General features: G+C 32.8%; 2 long non-coding RNA genes across 2 annotated transcripts in view; both read right to left on the reverse strand.

Moving 5' to 3' along the window:
* Positions 1 to 9,143: 9,143 nt before the first annotated feature.
* On the reverse strand, positions 9,144 to 10,103 carry LOC102586807 (uncharacterized). Its single transcript, XR_367275.2, has 2 exons — positions 9,982 to 10,103; positions 9,144 to 9,428 (listed from the first exon to the last, which is right to left on the reverse strand). It is a non-coding gene; the product is annotated as an uncharacterized lncRNA (long non-coding RNA).
* Positions 10,104 to 13,444: 3,341 nt separating this feature from the next.
* The window catches only part of LOC107060432 (uncharacterized), a 1,482-nt gene continuing 544 nt past the window's right edge, over positions 13,445 to 14,382 (reverse strand). Inside the window, exons 2-4 of the long non-coding RNA XR_001473365.1 lie at positions 14,254 to 14,303; positions 13,820 to 13,996; positions 13,445 to 13,690 (exon numbers count right to left, since the gene is read on the reverse strand). This is a non-coding gene — a long non-coding RNA (uncharacterized lncRNA). The remainder of the gene's footprint in view (positions 13,691 to 13,819; positions 13,997 to 14,253; positions 14,304 to 14,382) is intronic.

A 14,382-nucleotide genomic window follows, 5' to 3' on the forward strand; every position in this document is an offset into this window, starting at 1 on the left:
AAATACTTATTTTAAAAATTTAAAAGAATTTTCAAAAATATTGAGTATAGAACAGCTACCTCTAAAAGAGGCCCCTTTTGAGTAATTATCTCAACCTAGAATGTATTTTTACATTGAGCAAAGAGAAACATTGTTTTCTAAATAAGCAAAGAGTTTCATTGATATTTCAGAGTAGTTACCTCTTTTAAGAGGATAATTTGAGAAATTATCTCAAATCAGAGAAAGAATATGTTTTTATAAATCTGACCAAGAGTATATATATTATTGGGAGTAGTCTTGAGCAATGAAATAGGGGATAGTTCTGACAACTCACAACCCACATAAACCATGTTTTGCCAACATGGGTACATAATCATACTTTTTAGATGAATCCTTAGTGTCTTCGGGCATAGCTTAGTGGATACACTTTGTTGGGAGGTTCTATATCCCGGCATGATATTAGACAGTTCTAGCAACGTGGACAAGATTTTGTGTCATCACGTATCTTTTACTGATGGTTGTCGATTAGAGAATCTCCCAATAGAGTAAAAATGTATTAATATGTATCACTTATTAGGTTGAGTTCATAAATGAGTTAGTATTTTGTATAGCTTTAAGTGATTTAACTCTTTTATTTCTTTACATATAGCTTAAGTATAGTTTTTATCTATTGCAGTCCTTTCAGTTCCATAATTTGTTATTAACCTATATTACATACTCGTACATTCAAATATGTACTGATGTTACTCGACATGCATCATTTTATGATGTAGATACAGGTGTTTAAAATTATCAATAGACGTTTCGGTGAGATCACTCTACACTCAAGCTAGCTCTTGGTGAGCCTCCTTGAATTACAGAGGAACTAACATTTACTTTCAGTTTAGTTATTTTGAGGCATCGTGGGTCTTGTCTCGACACTTATCTTAAACATTAAATGCTTCCTAGATAGATAGAGTTGAAGAGTCTTTCGGTATTTACTGTTCCTTAAGATGTTTTTTTCAAAGTATTATACTTAAGTTATAGAGTATTTTACATATATTTTGAGTTGAGTATTTACTTTGAGTTTAAATGTTCAAAATTCTATTTTAAGCCTATTACCACTTGAATGAGTCTTTCGCCAAGTAGTTAACCAAGCCAAGAGTTCGCGTTGGGATAAAAAATGGTTCTCGAGTGATGGCCACTTTTAGGGTGTAGTTTTAGGGTGTGAAAAACTTGGTATCAGAGCACAACGTTCGAGTGTACTAGGGTGTTTATGAAGTCATGTCATGAGTATCTTGTTTATTGTTTTTAGGGCCCCACTTCTATAAATGAGGGACTGCACACATTTAAGAAAACCTTCCCTTATTCCATACTTTAAATCATGCAATAGAACTGTGCCATAAGAAAGACATTCAAACTGGTGCGTTTCTCAAAATCCATTCAACTACCCCTTCATACTCAAGGTAGTCGAAAAGCAAAGCCTAGATCCTTATCGATAAGTCACTCTAAGAAAAAGTCTTCAAAAAGTCATGAGACTAAAGAGGGGCATGAAAAGCCCGTGATTATGCTTAAGTCTTGAAATTTGAAAGAATGCACTCTTATTCATATGAGTCATGCATTCGAGCTAAAAGCGAGATGTACTCCCAAACTTGGTCGAATAAAACACTTATCAAGGAAATCTTTCAACTGTTATTTTAGAACTTTCAACTCTGCTGGAGCCATTCGATATGGCGGAATAGATATAGGACGAGTATTTGGAAAAATGTCTATACCGAAGTCTATTTCTTTCTCAGGATGGACTTCGGGAAGATCATCTGGAAAGACTTCTGGAAACTATTTTACTACTGAAACTGACTGAATATGAGGTATCTCAACACTAGGGTCATTAACTCGGACTAAGTGATAGACACACCCCTTGGAAACTAATTTTCTCGTCTTGAGGAAGAAAATGAAACGACCCTTAGGCACTGCTAAACTACTACTCCACCCTATAATTGGCTCATTAGGAATTTGGAACCTAACAACTCGAGTTCTACAATCAATGGAGCCATAACAGGCATGAAGCCAGTCCATACCAAGAATGACATCGAAATCTACCATGTCTAACTCAACTAAATCAGCCATGGTGTTCTTGTGATTGATGGAAATAACACAATCACTATATACTCGCTCAACTAAAATAGACTCCCCAACAGGTACAGAAATACAAAAGGGTTCACAAAGTTTCTCATGAAGAACATCAAAATTATTTGCAACATGAGGAGTTACAAAAGATAAACTTGCTCCTGGGTCTAACAAAGCATAAACGTTAAGAGTAAAGACTTTGATCATACCCGTGACAACATCTGGAGATTTCTCTTGCTCTTGACGATTCGTGATCGCATAAAGGCAACTTGCTCCTCCGCCAGTACTAGAAGTTGCTCCTCTAGGTGCAGCCCTATCTGGTGTAGCAACTGATAAAGATTATGCTCTATTGCCCTGATTTCCATTACCTTGTCGGTTCTTAGGGCACTCTTTCATGAAGTGACCCTCTTGTCCACACTTGAAACAACCTGTAGAGACATCGTGACATTGACCTGGGTGGGTCCTACCACACTTAGCACATGCAAGAGCACAATTACCCCTTTGTGCCACACTACCCTAAGACTGTGCAGGTCTAGCCCTGAAGTGTTATGAATTATAACTATTGTACTCACTTTTGTTTCTGGGTGCAGATGCACTAGCATATCATTGAGCAAGTCTCTTTTGCTTTTGTTAGAAAGAAGACAAGTTCGCATTATTTCTTTGCTGCTCGGACTCATTCTGTGTCTTCGCTTTCTTGTTTCTAAACTCCTATTTATCCCTCAGCTTCTCTTCCTCAACCTGCTACACATAGACCATCAACCTTTCTATATCCATGTCCCCAATTAGCATGGCTGCCTTGCCCTATTTTCTTGACAGAAGGGACAACCCAACAACAAAAAGACTCATCCTACTTCTCATATCCGCAACCATCTCCGGAGCATATCGGGAAAGTTAGGTGAACTTCAAACTGTACTCATGAACAGTTAGTGAATCCTGCTTAAGGGTGAGAAACTCTCGTACCTTGGCCTCTCTCAGATCTCGGGGAAAGAAACGCCCCAAGAAAGCCTTCTCAAAACAAGCCCAACTCGCAGGTGGTGCTCCCTCAACTCTACCCTTCTTCCACTGGTCAAACCAAGTCCTAGCAACATTCTTCAGTTAATATGCAGCTAGTTCTACTCTCTCAACATCGACAACGTGCATAACCTCAAATAAATTTTTCAGTTCCTGAACAAAACTCTTTGGGTCCACAGTAGTGCTTGAACCAGTGAAACACGGAGGATTCATCCTCAAGAACTCTCGGATCCTCGAAGTATCAGCCACTTCCTGTCTAGCTCCTCTTTTTTGCCCAACCTAGTTAGTTACAGCTTGGATTGACATTCGAATCGTTTCCCTGAACTCAACAATCGTGACTTCTCCTTGGGGTTGCACTTCAGGTGCATTAGGTACCCCTTGCTCCTCAACGTTCCTCCTTGTAGGACGACCTCGGACAGCTCTTCGTGGAAGCATAATTAACTGAAAGACACGCACAAGCACAAATTAGAAGAAACTTTTTTGAAATCAAACTCTAATGAACGAAATGAGTGTGAAAGAAGTAAGGTAATTTCCTAAGTGTTGGAGCCTCCTAATTATAGATGTGGTGCGCTGCACACTATTAACTAGGACTCTATAGACACGACTTCATAGACTCCCTAGGACTCTTGACCTCTGTGCTCTGATACCAAGTTTGTCACGCCCTGAGCCTACACTATGGGCGGGACTGGCACTCGAGAACCATTGTTGGCCCTAAGCAAACCCTTGGTCTGGCCTACTTACTCAGCGGAAGTTTAAACACAAGAAATAGTCTAAAAATGATAATTAATGCAATATCTTAAAAAAATATTAAACTTAGCCAAAATGGCAACTCAAGCCTTAAACGTATTCAACTAAAAACGAAAAGACTAAAGAACTATAACTACTCGTCTATGAAGCCTCTAAAATAAAGAGGGATGTCAGGACAGGACCCCCGATCATCCTACCAACTTAAATACTAAAAACAAAGTAAAAGGAGTCCTTCAGATAGCAAGGAGGCTCACCAACTGACTCTGAACTCAACTGGATCAATGAGGCGCTGGATGATGATCCTAGTTACCTGTGGCTGCATCATAAAACGATGCATGCCAAATGACTTCAGTACATTGAAAGTACGAGTATGCGAGAGGAATACTAAACAAGACATAAGCTTGAAAGGAATCTGAAAAGAGCACTTACCTTTGCTTTACTCAACTCATGAAATAACTCAACTCAAATGCAAAGTAAACAACAATAATAGTGCAGTTATACAAAGCTTTTAAAACAAGAGGTAGCAACTCAATTTGCTAAAGAAATGCAATAACAACTTGGTTTACATATAAAGTAATATAATATTGTGGGAGTTTCTCTAACCGACAACCACCACTATGAGCCTAAGTGATAATACAACGTCTTGCCCACGCTACCAGAATTGTTCTATATTTTGTCGTCATATAAAACGCCTTAACTAAGTGGATCCACTAGTCTATGCTAAACAACACTTAGGAATCATCTAAAAAGTATGATCTTTTTTCTACCCATGATGGCTACATGGTTTATGGAGACTTGAGTTATTATGAATCCGCGTCCCCATATCGGTGCTCAATACTACTCCCCAAAAATATACTCAGCTCATATTTTTTAAAACAAAACTCTTTCTTTGGTTTGAGATAATTAGTCAAAACTTAGCTTAAAAACTCTCTTGGAAATCAGTGTTTCCTTTATTGCTCAAATGTGAAAACATTTTAACTCTTGGGAATACTTAGTTCCCGTATAATCTTTGAAAAAATGAATTTTACTCTTACTCTTTACTCAACTCAAAGCTTTTGTCTTAAAACAAAGTTAAAATATTTGTGAAGGACTTTTGGAAAATTCAATGAACTTCTCTTGACTTGTCTCTTAACTTCTCTTAACTTTCCTTGAATTGAATTATAGATTCAAGGATTGTGGTTTGTGATAGGAAAGATCTCATGATGTTTAGGAGTGTTTTTAGATAGTTAAACATGAGAAAAGATCAAGAAATCAATGTCTGTAAGCAAGTCTGCGATGCGGACAACTTTTACTTATTTGGTCGCGAAATAATTTTTGAGGCAGAAAGGTCCGTGATCACTCCACGACGCGGAGAAAATTTTTTCAATCCTGAGGAATAGGTCCGCGACGCGGACCTGGTACCCAGATTTGCCTGACTTGTTCCTTCTTTGTTTTCTAACCCCAATTCACCTAAATTCGATTATATTTCGCAATTCCTCTTTAGATTAAGATACCCAACATATGTACACAAGAATCTAATCAAACACAACTCTAAAATAGACCTTAAACTCTGAAGAACTCTTCAATCTCACGCCAAATTCAAGAACGAAAGCAATTCAAGAATACAACTCAAGAACATCAAAGTCTCTATCTTTTAGGATGAAAATCATACTGAAATAAACATGTTGGGCGCGTGGATGAACGAACCCAACGCTATATGAACTCACATACCATGTAGGATTGAATCCTTGGTGAAATCTGCAATCAATTCCTCACGAAGACGACGAATCTAGACCTTTTCTTCTCCTTTCTCCTCTTGAGTTCTTTCTCCAAAAACCCTAGCGTAATTTGGTAAAGCGTAAACTGATCTAATTCTGTTTGGACCCCTCAGTAATTAACAAACACGAATTAAGCTGATTGGGTAGTGAAAAGACCATAATACCCTTCTAAAATCTAGTTTTGACTTTCCTTATCTAGACAACCCAACTTCAAATGGGCATATCTCACTCATACGAACTCAAAACTGATCAAACTCTGTGGCGTTGGAAAGAAAATTCAAAGATATTTCCTACGGTACCTTGTAGCACACCTAAATCATCCTGAGATAGGAGTTATTGTGGTTTGAAGTTGACCATAAACTCATTCTTAACTTAACTTTGTCAAATTTCCAGATTTTTCATTCTTTCCAAAAATGACTCTTTCTAATTCTAGCTCTTTCTAGTTGCGGGGTGTTACAATAAAACCCAATAAGGCTGGGTCAAAATCGATAAAGAATATAATGAGAATATTACTCTCAGTCGTAATTCATCAGAACTTTATTTCTAAAACATGTGCGGAAAGTAAAATTTTAATACTTTGGATTAGTATATGCATAGTAACTAAATATTGCTTTTGTTGATCAAATCGAGTTTGAAACTAAGGTTGTTATCTAAGAAATAAAAATATTTTCGCCTATAAATTACGCAATTTACTTCTAAAAGTTTCTTAACTCTATTAAGTCAAACCACCTTATTTCCTCTAATGTCTTTGTAATGGTAGAAAATAACATTTACGCTGACAAAAGACTGAAATGAAGATAATTGGGTCTAATGCAAAACGCATTGCAACTTTCAAAAAGGGAATGCCAAGACTTATCAAAGAAGCACATAAACTTTCAATTACAACGGGAGAACATGTTGTTATTCTTGTTTATTCCCCTAGTGGTAACTCATATTTTTATGATTCTTCTTATAATTTTAATACAATAGATACATTCCTAAATCAAAATTTAGAGAACATTGTTGTTGATCGAGATGATGTGAAGGTTTATACGGTTCATTAATTTGCAATTAAATAGAGTTGGGTAATGATTCGATTGTCATTAGAGAAAAATTTATCCATCTTGTTTTATTTACTTTAGAATTGTTAGTGAAGTATATTTGTTTTGAATATGTTAGTCTTTCGGATGGTTGATTGTTGTCTTTCAAGTTTTAGTCTATTTTGTGGTGTATTTTTCCTTTTCTCCCTTATAAGGGCATTCTAATAAAATAAAGTACTTTCTATTAAAGGAATTGACTTAATAGAAAAGAGTCAAATTCTTTAACCGAGAAAAGTTTATTTTATTAGGTCATCCGATGAAGTAGAAAGGAAAAAAGTACACCATAAGACTTTATGCTTCATAGTTTAATATCATGGAGGACTGAAAGATACGACTAAAATTATCAAGCAACTAAAAATGAGAGGACAACAATTAACCAATAGAATAATTCACATATTGAAAAAAACGAGCTTTACTGGCAATTCAAAAGTAAATAAGATGGATAAACTTTTCCCTAGTGACTATCAAACCAATGACTTAGATCTATTAAATTATTAAATTGTAATTTCATTGACCACGTAAGTCTTCACGTCAATTGGATCAACGACAACATTCTCTAAATTTTGGTTTAGGAGATCATCTATTATAGTAAAATTATTAGAGGAATCATAAAATTATAGTTTACCACTAGGAGAATAAATAGGAATGACAACACATGTTCCCGTTGTAATCAAAGTTATGTGCTTTCTTGAGAAGTCTTTCCATTCCCTTTTTTAAAGTTGCAATGCATTTCGCTTTAAAATTTACCATTTTCATTCTAGTCTTTTATTGGTGTACAGTCTTATTTTTTGCTATTACAAAGGAATTAGGAAAAATAAGGTGGTTTGACTAAATATGTTTGAGAAACTTTTAGAAGAAAGTAGCATAATCTATAGGCAACAATATTTTTATTACTTTGTGATTTAGTTAAGTCTATAAATGAATTGCACATTATGTACTTTTCCTATAGATTTACAACCCATACTATTCATTTTGACTCCAGTTTTAGAAAACACGCTTTTTACATTCAAGTTATATTTTCTAATTTTCCTTCAACAGATTACCCTATTGTAAAAATATGCTTTTTAGTTAGATTTTCAGAACTTTCTTGGATTTACTAACAATTTTCATTGTTAGATCTCAAATCACTAGATGTATAAGAGTATTGAATCCTTCTGCTTAGTTCTTTTTTCTAATCTTAACTTCTTCTTTTTTAATATAGGTTTTTCATTAGACCTAATTTAGTGGACGTGCTTTGCACGTGTGTCTTACATCAATTAATAAAATTATATATTAAAATAATAAAATTATTTTATAATAGCAATCGACATTAAAATAAATGTTATATCTATCCAGATGATAAGCATTTCACATGAAAGTTAAAATTTTAGTTTAAAATATGTGAATCTCTTTCTTTAATATTTTTAATTCGTTTACTATAATTCAAATAAGATTTATATCAGGTAAAACTATTGATTTTAAAGTCTTAATGTTAGGACTTTTAATATAGTTCAAATAAAAAAATATTTAAGAAATAGAATTTGAGTCAATTTTAAAGTAATAAATATTAGAAGTTCTTACATATTACAAATAAGTAAGTTTAATAACTATAACTTTAATTACATTTCATGTCCTAAATATTAGCATAAAAATTATGACAATTATTTGAGTAAAATAGTAAATGACAATTTTATCTATTGTAAAAAAAAATTAATGAAGGGTAAGAAGTTCAATCAACATTAGACGTACATGTTATTCCCAACACAATTCTCACTCCATCTCCAACTCAAACTTTAAAATTTTCAAATAAGGTGAATAATATTAGTTCATTCACACTCCTCTTTAATACATTTTCACATATCATATTCTTCGAGAATCACTAGCTATACTCGAAATTAGATTTAGCTTAAATGTGAATAAATATTTAGCTAACTTGAATCTTTTATTAAATAATTCTTAAAATTGTAATGTATAAATTTGATTAAGTATTACAAATAGATTAAATATCAATCATAAATTTGTCATTCATTTTGATCTTAAACAAAAATCTAAGCTAATACTAGGTGCGAAGCAAATACTACGTTGTTGAAACATACATATCATCAAATATCATGTTATTATATGATTCATTGTTTAAGTAGAAAAGGAGTTCAAATGTATTATAGATTACTATATCTTTTAGGAGTCCTTTTATTGACATTAATTATCCTTATTAATTCTTTTAGTATACCGTACCATATATTTTTCTCTTACCATTATTTTAGCGATCCTTAAATTTTTACATGTTAGTTTATATTTCTTTTTACCATATATATTAGGAGTGATCGTTCTTCTCATATATTTTAAGATTCAATATCATAAAGATAACTGAATAATAATTTGAGAAAAATAGTAAATGAAAATTTTGTCTATAGTAGAGTATTTTAAGAAAGGGCAAAAAGTTTAATCAACATTTTTATAGATACTACGAATAACATATGAAGAGAAAATTAAATTGTTTTTTGAGTAGCAATAATGTAGGATTGTGGGAAGTTCATAACATGAAGACAAAAATAATCTTGGACAAATGTACTTATATTTAAAATTTATTTACATATAATAGAATAGCTCAAGACAAACCTAACGATGATAGTGGTAATTCAAATTTTTCTTCGATATATGAAGACTCTATATGTGTATCCTCACTGAGATAGATCTTAGCTATCAACTCTTGTTTATGTTGTTTGAACACTGTCTGCACTAATTGCTCACTCTCTTTTTCTTCACAAACCTGACATAAAAAGAGATTAAAAAAAAGAAGCAAAAGCACTAATATAAGGAATTTGAAACAAAATTTATAATGAAGACTTTAACAATTTAAGTTTCTTTCTAACATGACAAAAAGAATAGTTTGATACCAGTTAGAATGAGCCAGAGAATATTTTTGAATGACAAAATCATCGGTTAAGATGATAAATTATGCGCTCTCTTGCTTAGAACTTAAAATCTCAGAGATTGCAATACTAAATCAAAGAAATTAATTGTATCCTTTATCACTCTTATCTTTAGTTTTTCCAATGAATCTTGAACAAATCTTTAATTTTTTGTATGCTATTGATTAGGTCTCGTAAAGAAAAAATAAATGAATAAATGAAATGAAAGGTCAACACATGGTGATATAAATGGAAACATTTTACATTGATTATAAAATTTAAAATATCACAACTTGGTGATTAAATGAGAAACCCATAACCAACAAAATAAAATAACTAGCTCACTTGATAATTCATAATACCTCAGGTAAAATTACTAGAAGACATGCATAGAAGTGAGTGAATACTTACATCCGATTTTGAGACCAATTGAACTTGGGGATCTCTTTTTCCTCTTTTAGCTACTATTTTTTCCTTTTTCTCTAGTTGTTGCAGCTGTTTTCTCTGTTTTTGGTGATTTTATTTACTAGGTTTAGGGGTAGTATGGTCTATTTTTTTTAGGTCTAATCTTCTTAAAATATCCTTATATGAATTTTGGATAAGATTAAAAAATTTGGAGAGCAGGAGTGGAATATCTCTTGTCTAAATGGAATATGCTTTCAATAATGTTTGACATGAAATATAACACGTGGTAATATGTTATTGAGTTTAGTCTGTTTTAGTTTTATTTGATATTCAAGAATAAAATAACACCTAAATATTACATAAATGAAAAAAAAAATTATAAATAAAAACATATTTGGGTAAGTACTTTTGTTTTTCCTCACAAATAAAAAATAAAAATCAAAGCATTATCTAAAAAAAAGACTATTTTTTGTGATTTTCAATTTTCTCAAGTAACGTCAAAATGAAATTAAAGTTAATATAAAGATTAGATTTGAAAAAGATTTAAATTTTAAAAATGGGTTGAAACTCATGGAGGATAAAAAAATCATGTGTCTATACCTATCTCTTCCCTTATATAGGCATAAAAATTTTGGAATAGCGTCTACTAAACATGTCGGGCTCTTCTGAGAATGTTTGTCACCCACAATTGTTGAGCTACTTCAGAATCCAATGAAAGGACCCAAATAACCCTCGAGTGCTAAGTCACCACTCAGTAATAAGGCTCCTCTTGAGCGAGTATGATAGCCGAATCTCATTTGTGGGGAAGCCTATAGTATCTTCACTATGCTATTGGGTGTCTACTAGTGCAGGAGGAGTGGGACTTACAGAGGCATTATGCTCCCGCTTTTCAGTCTCTTCGATAGTTCTCCTTCTTTTAGTGTTGCCATGTATTACAGGAGCCACTCTCTTCTAATATAATAGGCTTGGTAATTACGATGGTTTTAAGTGGAGGTATATATCACAACAGTTAGCAAGCAAACATGTGATTTGGTTAGTTCAAACAAATAAAAATGTAATTGAAACACTTGAGATGCGACCCTACATAAAAGGATGCATTGCCGCAAGTTTGTGTATGTGGCCGCAGCTAGCACGCCTTAAACAAGCCTATCTTTACATGGAGTCTATCTCATTGATGCAATGAAGATGCGAGGCCACATTTAGATATGAAACCGCAACACATGTCTAGAATAAGAAATATACTTCCTCCATTCCATATTGATTGAATTTTTGAGATGTTTTACACCCTTTAAGAAAAGTAGATTAATACATAAATTGAACATAGTTTTCCATTTTGACCCTTATTAATTATTGTCAAATTTATTGAAGTCATGACATTGAAAATCCAAATGAAGGGTAAAATTGGAAGAACACTCTAAAAGTAGTCTTGAAAACTGAACAATTAAGTTAATTTGAATAACGGAAAATACCTCAAAAATTCAATTAATATGGAATGGAGAGAGTATTGTCTAAGGAATTTGTCTGAGATGCGAGCTCCATTGCGACAGCAACACGTGTTGCGGTGCCACATCTCAGTCGTCATCCCAATAGATGGGCCTCCATTGTTTCTCAACTTGGTTATCAAAATTAAAGACAAAATCTATTTTTACATTGATTAAAGAGAAACAGAGCAGTTACCCTTTTAAGAGGATAGTTTGAGCAATTATCTCAAACAAGAGAAATAATATGTTATTATGCATTTGAGCAATAGTATATGTTATTGGGAGTATTATTGAGCACTGATATAGGAGAGAGTTCAGACAGCTCACTGCCCCCATAAACCATTTCTTGCCATCATGGGTATGGGATCATACTTTTTAGATGAATCCTTAGTGCATTCGGGCAGAGCTTAGTGGATCCACTTAGTAGAGAGGTTCTATATCTCGACACGATGTAGGAATGTTTTGGCAGGGTGGATAAGAAGTTGTATCTTCATGTAACTCATAGTGATGGTGTCGGTTAGAAAATCTCCCAATAGAGTAAAAGTTTATTTTTATATATCACTTATTATATGTTTGAGTTTAGAGATGACTATGTATTTTGTAAAGATTTAAATGATTTAAGTCTTTTATTTCTTTACATTTTGCTTGAGTATAGTTCTTATATATTTCTGGCCTTTTAGTTCAATTATTTGTTATTCAGCTATATTACATAATCGTATATTTAAATATAATGATGTCATTCGACCGGCATCTTTTTATGAAACAAATACAGGTGTTTACGATCATCAATAGGTGCTTCGTTGAGATCACTCTACACTCCAACAAGCTCTTTGGGAGCCTCTTTGACATCCGGAGGACTTCACATTTACTTTCAGTTTAGTTGTTTTGAGGCGTGGTGGGTCTTTTCTCAACGCCTATCTTAAACATTAGAGGCTTCATAGATAGACAGAGTTGAAGAGTCTTTCAATATTTACTTTTCCTTGAGATATTTTTGCAAACTATTATAGTTATATTATTGCTTATTTTACAGACATTTTGAATTGAGTATTTACTTTGAGTTTGAATGTTTTGAATTCTATTTTTAAGCATATTACAACTTGAATGAGTCTTCCGCTAAGTAGTCACCCAGGTCAAGGGTTTGCTTGGGGATCATAAATGGTTCTCGAGTTCCGACCACGTGTAGGGTGTAGGCTCATGGCGTGACAGTACTTTCATTTTTATATTTTGAGGCTGTCTTCTTTCTAAACTTTTGACCGAAGTCAACTGTTCAAATTTCAAAAGCACCAAAATACATAAACTTTCACATAATCAAAATGAACGACCAGGTGACCAAACTCTCATTCCAAGTATGTCATAAATGACTTGTGGTCACTGCAAGATGCTCTAAACGATGAAAAAAGACAGTAATAGAGGAATGACTTGGAGGGTCATCACGAAAATTCAGATTCATTAAGAGATATTATGTTTCTTTTGAACTCTATTCAAGGCCTAAATATGTCTTACACATAATTTCATGAAGAACTCATGTGTGTTAAATCAGAAATGAATTTGCAACCTCAAATTTGTAAATTACTTAAAGATGACTCTTATCTTGTAAAATCATTAAGCAAGAACTCAAAGTATACCACCAAGTTCGTAAATGCAATTTTAGCGTAAAACATTTATAATAAGTCAATCTAATCATTATCAAAATCACTTTTGAAGTTGAATGAAGTATTTGTTTCAAGGTATAAATTCATATAACTATGCTTTAAACAAAGATGTTCAAAGGTTATCGAAACGTTTTAAACAAGTTTAAAAAGGAATTGTAGCATATATATGTCAACAATTTTCCTTCTAAATCAAATGAAACCTCCATAGAGGTGACCCTCCACTTGTTTCCAAGCTTCTTGCAAAACCTCCATATAATTTAAATGGACAATAATAAGAATATTAATACATATTATATTGCTAACACAATTTATTTCGAATATTCTTAGATAGGCCACTCTACTAACATTAAGATGATATCTTGCATACTGATATAAGTAAAATAATACTAAAATATCAAAAGACTGTGATCTTTTAAATGGACTAAACATAAAGAAAAGTTTTTTTTCATTGGTTGATCAATCTAAATTTCAAAAGTCTTCATTCAAAGCTTCATTGAGGAAAGCATCGATATCATCCCATTTGCATGCATCATTCTCAGGTGTTGTTTCAGCAAAGTATTTACTGTTTTCCATGATATTCTCCTGATCATTGTAAAAACACCATTTGAAGTGTGTATTTTCATGAATAATATAATAAAAATAATTTTATAGAAGAAACAAATAAAGTTAATTAGTCGATAATAATAACAATAAAACTTTGAACGTACTAACCTCCATTGAATTGTTAAATCCATTAACATTAGGAGTTATTGCATCAATTTGAATGGAAGAAGGATCATTATGTTGAATGATGTGATTGTTATTGTTGTTGTTATTAATGTTGTTATTCCAATTTGAATGGACAATCTCCAACCCTAATTGTGAGGGATCGTTCAAGTTGAGACATGCCTGAGATAGTAAAAGAACAATACCAACATCAATATTAAAATATATTCTGTTTGACTTATTTTAGATGATATTATTACTATTTTAGTAATCTCCTTTATGATAATATTTTAATCTCATATGGACTTCAGATGCATTGAACGTTATAATTCTAATGTCATCATTCTTTTTAAACAAAAGAAATATAATCTTGTGAATAGTAATACATTGTCAAATCAAAGCTTTTCGAAAGAAACCTTATAAAAGCACAAAAATTTTACCAGAATTTTATGAGAGAGTTATCACTAGTTTCACCCAAAGTCACTTGTGCCTGTAAAAACGTATGACTTGATTAGTATAGTACAAAGGGGGGGGGGGGGGGGGGGGGGATTTTTTAAAAAAGATTTATA

Source organism: Solanum tuberosum, unplaced genomic scaffold (assembly GCF_000226075.1).
Source record: "Solanum tuberosum cultivar DM 1-3 516 R44 unplaced genomic scaffold, SolTub_3.0 scf00080, whole genome shotgun sequence".
Classification (NCBI taxonomy): domain Eukaryota; kingdom Viridiplantae; phylum Streptophyta; class Magnoliopsida; order Solanales; family Solanaceae; genus Solanum; species Solanum tuberosum.